Here is a 12,304-nt window from a genome sequence, read left to right on the forward strand (position 1 = left end):
TTTGCTATGTTTCTGCTGCATAGCTTTCATTATAAAATAGCTGTTTAGTACCTTGTTGAGTTAGGTGTAAGTGGCTAGTGATGCAGACTATTTCACCTGTTGCTTATACCCATGTTTGGTGATTGTTATAGATTATATATAATGGGTTCCCATCTTATTTGACACTGTCTGTTTAGGATGGTCTGCTAAACTATGCAAAGGTACAGCAAGTGTGGGTGTGCGATGCAATGGGTTAGCCGTCTGTTCGGGCGCATACACGCTGTTAGTGTAAAAATGAACAATAAAGTTAATACCAAATATCACTCTGATCAACCAATGACAGCACATGATTGCTTGATTTGTGCCATTGCTAAGATGGCGGCATATGGAAGAGCAGCACCCTTTTCAGCTGCGGAGCTCAGGACACTGGTCTCCGTTATGGAGACCAGGCTATGGCGGGAGGGCCCATTCATTACCAACCGCCAGAAGCGGAATGCGTATGCGGTGGCCCGCCGCCGCATATTCGCCCGCACACAGGTGCGGCGGACCATCGCTCAGCTGGAGCGGCGGTGGTCTGACCTGAGGCGTCGGCAGCCGGATTTGCTCCAGCAAATCAGGGGCAGTATTGCTAGATGTGAGTGTTTCTACAGTAAATGTCCATTTGTACTTGATTTCTTACCTGACATTATTTAAGCCACTAAGGTCACCAGCCTGATCATGAGTTAAACATGGCATACACTATATGTGTGCTACTTCCTGTTTGACACCCTGTAATGGTCATAAAATATGTTATTGGGGAGGATTAATGCTTGTGATGCTTACAATGGCCCAAATGTCACAGCATACCTGCCATGTTACAGGCTGTGTTTTGTAAAGGCCACTAAGGAGCTGTTTGCCTGTACAATTATCAGTACTTATAACCTTTGCAATTATAGCTTGATAAGGCTTCATACAAATGACCACTAATTGGCACTTTTTTGAATTTTCCCAAACACAGCACGTGATCGAGCAAGACAGGCCCGGGAGGAGTCAGAGGCGTCCCAGGCCCAGGAGGAGGCGGAGCCAGCTATGGCCGAGGAGGGTGAAAGTGAAGAAGGGGTGGCGGAGGAAGTGGAGGCAGAGGAAAGGGAGGAAGTGGAGGAGGATGTGTGGGCAGTGGAGGCGGAGGTGCTGCCATTGGTGGACGAGGTGGCAGCCAAGGAGGAGGTGGTGGCAGCCGAGGAGGGCCAGGAAGAGGGGGAGGATGAGGAGGCCTGTTAAGTGGAGCAGGCGGCCGAAAGTGGTATGTATACATAAAGAATCATCATTCCTTTTGTCATCTACTATTTGATATGTAGCACTGGTGATTCAATTGTGTTTGAAAATACTATAAAGTCAAACAACAAATTGGGTAGCAACAGACACACTTTGGGGTTAGATAGGGTGGCCAAACCATCCCTTTCATCCTGGACACATATTAATGACACAGGTTGTGGGGATGGCTTTCAGGTCGATTTTAAGTGACACTGAACCTGTGCAGTTAATCTGTATCCTGGAAGAAAGGGATGACTTGCTCATGTAAGGGTTACATGTCCCTGCTGCAAGCATACAATCTGTAGCCTCATATAGGGGAGTAGTTTACTGGTGATTGATCTTTGTAAACTAGATTCAGTATGGAATAAATGGAGTATGGACAGGCGTGGCTTAGACTGGAGTAACAAGTGGTCAGTGCCCCTGGGCCCTCCTGTAGCTAACCTCCCCCTGCGGTCTGCATGTATGTTTGGCACCATAATTGTTTGTTGATTTTGTGTTTGTAATGATTTTGTGCATGGGAGTGGGTTATTGCTGCAGCTTCACCTAACTGGCATTATGACAATGATTTCTGGAGCAGACCATCAGCAGGCAAGCCATGCTTGATTGCACAAATGTACTGAGCATTCCTGAGAGTTGTGTAACTCCCCTGCCACGCTCCATCATATAACAGACACTGAACTTTGTTTGCAGAATTGGGATTGGTGCAGCACGTGACATGCTTCTCAGAGCTTAGTCATGGGTGGGTTTGGATTGAGAAGGAGCACTATGACTGTGAGGTGTTCTACAGAGTAAAGGGTAGAGGGGAAAAAACAGGCTTTCCATGTAGTATGTATGCATGTATGTATAGCTGTATGTGTCATATATATAGTTATATATGTGTCTATATATATATATATATATATATATATATATATATATATATATATATATATATATACACACACACACACCTGTCACGGTGCATGTTTAAAATTTAGGTATGACTATGTTAAATGTATGCCTGAATATCATTAATAATTTTTCAATTTTGATTTGGTCCACAGATGAGCCAGCACAAGCACAAGAGGGTCTCCGTGGGGCCCTCTTATGGATCAGAGGCCACTTGCGGCAGGTGCTGATTGAGATCGACAAGCTAGTTGAGGGGGACTTGTAATTGTTTTTTTTTTCAAGTTTAAACTAAAAAATTTTATGTAAATAAATTGTTTATTACAGTTCGAAGTTGTCTGTGTGTTTATTTAAAATGGGAAAGTATATGTGTAACTTGTTTAAAATCTTTTAAATTAGAAAAATGTAAATAGTGTATATAGATGTATGTTAGGGTCACATGCTGTAAGGGTTAATGTGTGTAATGAATGTACTAGGAATGTGGTTCAGTATAGATTAGGATTTAATTGATTCAAATAGATAACAATCCCTTTTTAATGAGGTTGCCTAATTGCCTAAGTGGGTCATGTGATCGCTGTGTGTACTCAGTAAAAAAGTGTTGTATTGAGCGTAAATACTCCGCATCGGTGCGTACGGCCAGCTTTCCGTCCGTTCTAACGCGGTAAGACCGTGCTTACGCGGTAAGACCGTGCAGAATCTGTGCGTGTCCACCGCACACGCAAGGTTTGTACAGTATGTCGTCCGTACACACGCCCTGTTCTTAAAGAGTGAGTCCGTCCGAATGCAGAGGACCCGTGGGCGTTTCTACGGACGATGTCCGCACGCCACCGCACAGCGTTGCGTGCGGACAGCACCGTAGGAATTCGGGAAAGTAAGCACCGATCAGAATAAGGGCCTTTGTTTTAAAAGGGCAGGGCACAGCTGGGAAAATCATTGTCCTTTTACAACACATATGCTTTGTAAATACCCCTAAAGGTATGCCACAGCACTGGTAGGTGCTGAAAAGATGTAAAAACAAATTAACGGGACTGACAAAAGGGGAACATTTAGATATTTTCATAAAGTCATAAATGTCCTGGTCTCATGAGAGCAGTACAGGTGGTTATGAGCAAGTGGGGAGCACATTCAAGTATCGGGAAAGTGTTGCTACATAGGCTGGCCCTAGTGCTTTCCCCCCACAGCTCCATGGTCACCATGAGAGGTAGGCCTGGGGGAAGTCCTAGTGTTGTGAGCTGTAGGGGTGGTGGGCCTTGTCCAGGTGTTCTCATGGCAAAGGTGCATTGAGATCAGCTAATGTTCCTGAGTTTCGTGGTTATAAAGCAGTCCTTCAGAAGTAAGGTTGGTTTGTTGTTTGCCTTCTGGTATCCTTCGGTTTAATGCTGCTATAATGCTCCTATTAATTTAAAGCTGATCCTTTATAAATAGACCCTTCACATACTAGATGCCTAGCGTCCTGAAAGACTGGCTTCCCAAGCTATATTGAATACAGTATATCAGCCTACATAAACATATGTCCATCCTGAATTAACTGCCCCTCCCAATACACCTCCCCCACCAGCAATAGGTGCTAATCAGACCTAACAAATGCAAGATCAGTAACACTATCCCAATATTTTGAAGTTCTTTACATACTGTTGATATAAAATCACAATAACAGCTTTTTACAGTTTAAAGCGATATTCTGCAGTAGAATTCTGAAATAGGATAACCTGTTGAGAGGAGTCAATTCACAATCGATATCCAATGAAGTTAGAACTAATAGAACGCAGCTATAACGCTGCTATTAATTTAAATCTGACCCTTTACAACTTGACCCTTCATATGTATACTAGATCCCTGGTGTCCTAAGCTTCATACAGATATATTTAAATATTTATTTAGAATATTCCATATTGTGAGATATGAGGAAATTAATATAAACACTTAATACATTGGGTTAGAGTGCATCTCCTCCCAACTCTAAATCTGTGCTCACATGTTAAAATGTCTTTCCCCTGTAGTAACATATTGTTTTGCCTACAGTATGTACAAAATTTTAACTTCCATCTGGATTAACTTTTAACTCTAAATAATGCTCTATATGTATAACCCATAGCTCTTTGAGTGCAGCAGGTAGCCACTATTTGTATTCATGTATTCCATTTTCAAGGTATATGGTGAAGCACCCCCAATCTTTTAGAAAAATTGGCTCTGAATGCATAACCACACACAGTAATCAAAGTACAATCTTCATCTGATTTGATCTTCTCTTTTTGCGGCAATTGACTTGTGTATGTAATCTTGGTTTTGGAAGCCATTTTTTACCATACAGTACCACTTTAGAAATGATTGTATTCCATTATTTACAAGCCTCTTCTTCTGTTTGCAGCTGGTCCATTAGCCTATTATCTATAACAGACGTGGTTTCAGTTGCTATGATTTCATCTAATTACTTTGCACAAACTCACCCCAAAAAAATTAAAAACAAACTAGATCACACTGTGATTTGAATTATTCTATAGAATATGTGTTTTAGTTAGGTGGGGACAGATCTCAAGGGACCAGCATGAAACTAATAAGATTTACTAATGGCTTGAGCTGTTGTAATTTGATGAGAAGTCTAACAGAAGAATAAAAATAGCTAGGCTTTTAATTGGATATTGATCTAAACAGATATTCTCTTCCTAAGTACCTGTGAGAATTAGTTATCTTAGAATCACTGGATGCATTATATTTATCATTATTTCCTTATAATTGTTTGTGCTGGATGCTTATATAAAAATGCATTAACACTGTAATTATTTAATACATCAATACAATTAAGTTATTTTGATTTCCAAAGCACTTGAACACTAGTTTAGAGCAACAGCAAGGCTATTTAAAATGTTTAAATTACCTTTAATGATAATGCTTACAGTCTTACAACTCTATTACATTTATATGTCTTTGTGTTGCAGATCAACAAGAGACGTTTATAAAGCAATTAAAATTAAAAATAGCTTTGCATGCATGTCATATTCCTGTCTAATGTAATACTTATCCAAATTCATATATTTGCTTGTGTAAATTGCGTTACATATTTTTCTATGATTGCAAGTATGTTGAGTTGGTGAGTTTATGGAGGGGGCTAGTGTAGAATTTTTGCATATTGACAGCATACTCGACCAACATGATCCTTTCCACCAGGTACAACATTTCTCTACTCCTGATCCTTCACATTATGTACATCAACTCATGTGACAGTAAGTCCAGGATCAGATAATTTTGTATCTGATGAAAGGGGTTATGGCTTATGATGGAGAGTCTATAAAAGTCTTTGTAAATGATTGTAGACAGACGTTTCAGTGGATATTATACAATAGCTATTATTATATATTCATTTGTAAAGACTCTTTTGTGCTCTCAGCTGACATTTTATTGTGTAAAGTTGTCAAGGGTCTGCCAGCAGGTGTTAGGTATTGCCAATGCCAAGTGATGCTAGATTTATTTTTTAGGTGTGGCAGAAGACTAGAAATGCTGGTACTCTAGGGAGCAGTGATATAAGAAAGTTTGGGAACCACTAATCGGGCTCTTTATTCACTTTGCCAGGATCCAATGGTTTACAGACTATTGGGTCACTACTTTATTGCAACTAAGCTTGGCGCAAGGTTTTAGTCACCTGTAATGTCCTTCATTCCAACTGACACAGATTGTAAGACATGAATACAGCTCTTAAAAATCTATATAATAAAATAAGTGGTAATAAATATTCTTTCACCATGTGATCATCAGAAGGGGGATGCGAGAAACACAGACAAAGAAAAACATGGTGCAGAGAGCAAGAGGGTGAGAGGTTTAAGACAGAGAGTGAGCATAGAAGGAGGGGGGGGAGAGAGAGAGAGAGAGAGAGAGAGAGAGAGAGACAGGGACATAGGTGTGCGCACATTGAGTGTTAGGGGTGCACAGGCACCCCCTAATGCTGTGCCCACATTAATGAACACCTCCCTGCCATTAGCGATACCTTTTACCAACGACTTTTTCTGTTTAGAACTGTATTCCATTAAAAGACGCGCCCATCAATCAATTATGTGTTTTGCATTGTTAATTGTACTAGACCATTGTCATATCACTACATACCTGCATCATCCATATATGTTTGTGACTTTATTTGCATGTACTGTTACACAGAGCTGAACTAGGCAGGAGATTATGGTGTGGCAGAGAGACGTTTTATATTGTAGCGATTGCCAATAGATGATGGTAGACACGCCAGTTTGGCAGTGTTCGATACACCCAATGAGCAGTGTTAGCTATGCCCAATAGGTGATGCTACGCACACCCCTTTGATGGTGCACCCCCTAATAAAATGTTCAGCGCATGCCTATGTGTGGGGAGATGGGGTACAGATGCTGGGCAGGGAGAGGGGGGCAGATACTGCACAGGAGGGGGGACAGATGCTGGGCAGGGAGAGGGGCAGATACTGGGCAGGGAGAGGGATGACAGATGCTGGGCAGGGAGAGGGGGCAGATACTGGGCAAGGAGAGGGATGACATGTTGGGCAGGGAGAGGGTGGCAGATACTGAGCGGGAGGGGGGGACAGATGTTGGGCAGGAAAAGGAGAGCAGATACTGGGAAGGGAGATATGTGACAGATGCTGGGCAGGGAGAGGGGGCAGATTCTGGGCAGGGAGAGGGGGCAGATACTGGGCAGGGAGAGGTGGGACAGATGCTGGGCAGGGAGAGGGGGACAGATGCTGAGCAGGGAGAGGGGGCAGATACTGGGCAGGGAGGGGGACAGGTGCTGAGCAGGGAGAGGAAGGCAGATACTGGGCAGGGATAGGGGGGCAGATACTGGGCAGGAGGGGGACAGGTGCTGAGCAGGGAGAGGAAGGCAGATACTGGGCAGGGATAGGGGGCAGGAGGGGGGACAGGTGCTGATCAGGGAGAGGAGGAGATACTGGTCAGGGAGGGTGGAGAGATGCTGGGCAGGGAGATGGGGGCAGTGGCGTAACTACTGTAAGGCAGCCCCAGCAGCCGCTTGGGGGAGCAAGAAGCAGTGGGGTCTGTTTGGGCGCTGGCACCCGCTCGACGCACTGACATGCTGCTGCCTGCCGCTGCCCACTGGCTGAGCACAGGAGGCGAGTCAGCCACAGTGCGGGTGCGGCAATGGCAGAGATGACAAATCCCCCCACTGATTAAATTTACTGTACACAGCCGGCTATTGGCTACTGTGTAGAGGATGGGCAGGCGGATGGGCATGCTAGGGTGGCCTGGGATGTGTCAGAGTCAAGGGAAGCATCAGTGTATGCTGGTCTCTCTTCCTCTCTCCTGCTTTAGCTTCTCCGTTATGTGATGACATCACACGCAGGGGAAACACGCCGGAGAGGAGCCGGGGGGGGGGGGGGGGCGCCAAAAACTTTTTGGCAGGGGGGAGCAGAATTTATAGTTACGCCACTGGATGGGGGGGACAGATACTGGGCAGGGATGGGGAGACAATGCTGGGCATTGAGAGGGGGACAAATGCTGGGCAGGGAGAGGGCGGGGGTACTGGCTAGGGAGAGGGGGACAGATGCTGGGTAAGGAGGGGGTAGAACAGATGAGGAGAGAGAGAGAGGCTGCAGAGAGGCAGGAGCTACAGGGGCAGAGGAGGCAAGGTGCTGGGTGCAGTAACTTACAGAGGAAGCCATGTGCTCAGCTGTGGGATCCTCGGTGTTCCAGGGGTCAGTGGTGAATGGTAGGCTCCACTAGGGATGGCCATCGATGATTCAAAATCATTGATGGTTCATGGCCGATATTGAATACTTTTGTCATCGATGGGAGAGAACTAGATGGTTTCCCTCCATCGATGGAACAGCAAAACGATGTTTTGATTTTTTTTAAAGTGCTGGGACACGGAACATAGCTCTGCTCCCGACACCCGCAAAGCTCGGCTTCCCGTGATTTGATTGGCCCACAGGCCAATCAATCAAACACAATGGATGACCATCGATATGTAAAAATATAGATGGTCATCCATTGCATAGTTTAGCACTATCGATGACCAGTTGCAGAATTGCCATCGATGGCAACCATTGATGGCAATGGCAACGATGGCCATCCCTAGGCTCCACCAATCAGGGGCTCTCTTCTAATCAGTATGTGTCGAGATCCTCCAATCCCTGCTCTGCACATGCAGTTCTTGACCCTGATGCAGAGATCAGGGGGAGGGGCTCAGCACCACAGTGAGGAAGGAAGGTGCAGACCAGGACTAATGTGTGAAATTGGTGATGCAGTCTGTGAGAAGCAAGACTGGGGTACTCAGAAACACTATCTTCGCAAGGGAAAGAGAGGGGGAAAAGGGGGAAAGGGAAAGGAAATTCTCGCACAGACTACAATTCTTACTGTGACAATTTGAAACCAATATATAGATTTATTATCATACGCAAATGTATATATTATTAATTGGTGCTCCCAGAGTCATAGGTATACTGTACAAAAGAACAAAGAGAAAATATAAAAGAAACTCAGAAACACTGCAAACAAAAGTATACAACTGATAAATAAGGAATTGAAAATTATGTTCCTACGTTTTCCCTGTAGCAAATACTAAACTCACTGCAGCAACACCACCTTTGGAGGAACGCCACCTCCTAACAGACCCAGTTTCATATTGGCAAAGGAGAGGAAGAGACCCCCCACTTTCCATTTACTGGATATTACAATTCTATAAACAAAAGGACTTCCCCAGTACTGGTGGACCACAAAGGAAGGGTGATTATCCATACACTCATGTACAATGCACTGATTGATTAACGATTTGCAGTAATTTTAATCATTTTATATCATTATCGCTTCATTGTTTATATTGGTTTTTGATTTTTTTATGCATTTCATATATTAAATTGTACATTTTTATGTCATACACTCAGGGCCGGCGCCACCACTAGGCAAATCTAGGCATTTGCCTAGGGCGCCGGCCACTGGAGGGCGGCATTTTGTGCCGCCCGGTTACCTGTCCTACGGCGCTGTGTATTTAAATCTGGCGGCGGAGGCAGCGGGGGTCCCTGCAGTCCATTAGAAATCACGAGCGCTATCCGCCAGGCTATGCGGAAGTGCTTCTAGTGTGAAAACTCTGGCAGCACGGCGCAGGCTGATCTCAGCCAATCAGCGTGCTGCCAGTGTTTTCACACTAGAAGCGCTTCCGCATAGACCGGCAGGGACCCCCGCTGCCTCCGCCGCCAGATTTAAATACACAGCGCCGCAGTACAGGTGCTCCCCCCCCCCCGGCACCGGGGCGCCCCCACCCCGACTCGCCTGGGGCGCTCCGGTGCCTTGCACCGGCCCTGCATACACTGTTTCTTTATATTTAGCGCAGTTTATACTTCCTGTACCTTTCTGCAGACCAGGACTTCCCCTGGTGGTGCTGCTGTCCTCCGGAGTGTCCCGACCCACTGCTGCACTTATCCCTCTCTCCCCTCTGCTGCCAGCACTGCTGCCTGGCTGTCACACACTGTGACAGGCGCAGCAGCAGCAGCGCACATCCCATTCTGTGCAGTGGCAGACTCAGTAGAGTCGCAGAGCAGGGAAGCGCCTATGGAACACAGCGCCTCCTTGCTTTGCAGGCTCTGGTAAACGGGTAGCGACGGCCCTGCGGGTATCTCCGACTCTACAGGGGTGAATATTACCCCATTTATCGGGTGTGGCCGCATTACACCCCACAGCAGGTCATATATGATGGGCCCATCCAGCACAGATTACACAGCCCAAATCTGCTTCAAAGCTGAAATACCTTTTACTCACTAAGCATAATGGGCGCGACCGCACGGGGGGGAACGATTTTTTGCGACTGTGCATGTGCATAGTAATTTATGCACATGTGCAGCGGCTGTGTGCGAGTGGCCACGGTGAATAGATTATTCACCTGGTGCTCGCACAAAACAGTGCGGGCAGGGGGCGGCGGGCCGGGGGATTTGCCCATGGGAACGCCCAGCGTTTCATGGGCATTTCCATGAAAATGCTGTGTGTTCCCGTGGTAATTCCCCGATGGTGTGGGGGTCGGGCAGCGGATGTCAGGGCACCCGTAGATCTAAAACACCACAGAGGTGCTTCAGATCTGCACGCTGGCAAATTCATACGATGGTCATCAACCATGAAATTATTTTGTCCCTGCACGCAAGGCTGCGAATGGATGTTTATGCAAAACATCCATTCACATGCCTGCAGGGGATCGTGGCGTGCGATGGGGCGGTGTGCCAAAGACAGCGAGATTTGCAGCCTTTGCGAGTCAACCAGAATAACCTCCAATATGTGAGCTGCAAGTAGCAATAGTAAGTGACCAGACCGTGTAATGATGACATCACTGTTTATTGGTTGTAATAAAAAGGCAATTCCAGCCAGATGTAAATCACAAATTAGTTTTTCCGTTGCAGAGACCGCAGTACCGGTGAGCAGCCGCGCCAGGAGCAGTGTAGCAATCAGCAGGCCGTGATGGTGGCGGCAGGTTCAGGATGATTTGGTGAGTCCTATATCTGAATGACCCCCACGGGGTGTGTGTGAGACTGTATGTATGTATATATACATATGCATACATATGCATACATATATATACACTAGGTGATTCATCGCGCCCTACGGGCGCTCTTTACACCGTCGTAAGGGGCTGCGCCCCTTAATTTGTGAACGTTTGTATATGAGAAATATGGTTAGAATTGTATGAAAGATGCCCTGTATTGCAACTTAGGTGTCCGCGAATCGCGGGAGGGGGGGTCGCGGAGGGTGCCGCGAATTGCAGGAGGGGGGGTCGCGGGGGGTGCCGCGAATTGCAGGAGGGGGGGTTGTGGGGGGGTGGATGCTGCGAATCGCGGGAGGGATTGCAGAGAATCGCGGGAGGGGGGTCGCGGGGTGGGTTGCCGCAAATCGCGGGAGGGGGGTTACGGGGGCGGGGGTTGCGGCGAATCATGGTAGGGGGGGGTCGCGGGGGGTGTGCCGTGAATCACGGGAGGGGGGGTCACGGGGTGGGGTGCCGAGAATCGCGGGGGGGTGTGTGTGTGCCGTGAATCATGGGAGTGGGGGTTGCGGGGGGGTGGGGGGGTGTGACGTGAATCGCCACAAGAAAAAATCAACACAGAAAGGTCAACACATGTAAATGTTGACATAAGTGTGGCACTTCATTGGTGTCCATGTCGACACATGAGAATGAATATGAAAACATTCAAAAAATGAAAAAAAAACTTCAAAAACTCATGTCAACCTTTTTCATTGTCGACCATAGCCATGTCAGTGTTTTCCATGTGCAATTTAATTCTGGAGCTGCCGCGAATCACGGGGGGTGCCGCGAATTGCGGGAGGGGGGGGTCGCGGGGTTGGGTGCCGCGAATCGCGGGAGGGCGGGGTTCACAGGGGTTCCGGTGGGGGGTTCCGGTGGGGGGTTGCCGCGAATTGCGGGAGGTGGGGGGTCACGGGGGGTGCCGCGAATCGCGGGAGGGGGGGTTGCGGGGGGGTGTGACGCGAATCGCCACAAGAAAAAATCAACACAGAAAGGTCAACACATGTAAATGTTGACATAAGTGTGCCACTTCATTGGTGTCCATGTTGACACATGACAATGAATATGAAAACATTCAAAAAATGAAATAAATCTTCAAAAACTCATGTCAACCTTTTTCATTGTCGACCATAGCCGTGCCAGTGTTTTGCATGTGCCATTTAATCCTGGGGCTGCCGCGAATCACGGGGGGTGCCGCGATTTGCGGGAGGGGGGGGGGTTGCGGGGTGTGGGTGCCGCGAATCGCGGGAGAGCGGGGTTCATGGGGGTTCCGGTGGGGGGTTGCCGCGAATTGCGGGAGGGGGGGGGGGTCGCGGGGGGGTGCCGGGGTGCCGCGAATCGCTGGAGGGGGGGTTGCGGGGAGTGTGACGCGAATCGCCACAAGAAAAAAATCAACACAGAAAGGTCAACACATGTAAATGTTGACATAAGTGTGGCACTTCATTGGTGTCCATGTCGACACAGGAGAATGAATATGAAAATGTTCAAAAAATGACAAAAAAACTTCAAAAACTCATGTCAACCTTTTTCATTGTCGACCATAGCCATGTCAGTGTTTTCCATGTGCAATTTAATTCTGGAGCTGCCGCGAATCACGGGGGGGGTGCCGCGAATTGCGGGAGGGGGGGCTGCGGGGGTGGGTGCCGCGAATCGCGGGAGGGCGGGG

At 47.1% G+C, this 12,304-nt stretch overlaps 1 protein-coding gene across 1 annotated transcript in view; it reads left to right on the forward strand.

Annotated features, from left to right (window-relative positions):
- The window catches only part of LOC146064386 (uncharacterized), a 29,991-nt gene extending 20,831 nt beyond the window's left edge, over positions 1 to 9,160 (forward strand). The window contains exon 5 of the mRNA XM_083177834.1: positions 8,694 to 9,160. The gene's annotated coding sequence lies outside the window, so the exon portion shown is untranslated. The remainder of the gene's footprint in view (positions 1 to 8,693) is intronic.
- Positions 9,161 to 12,304: the final 3,144 nt, after the last annotated feature.

This window comes from Crinia signifera, chromosome 3 (assembly GCF_055691185.1).
Source record: "Crinia signifera chromosome 3, ASM5569118v1, whole genome shotgun sequence".
Taxonomy (NCBI): Eukaryota; Metazoa; Chordata; class Amphibia; order Anura; family Myobatrachidae; genus Crinia; species Crinia signifera.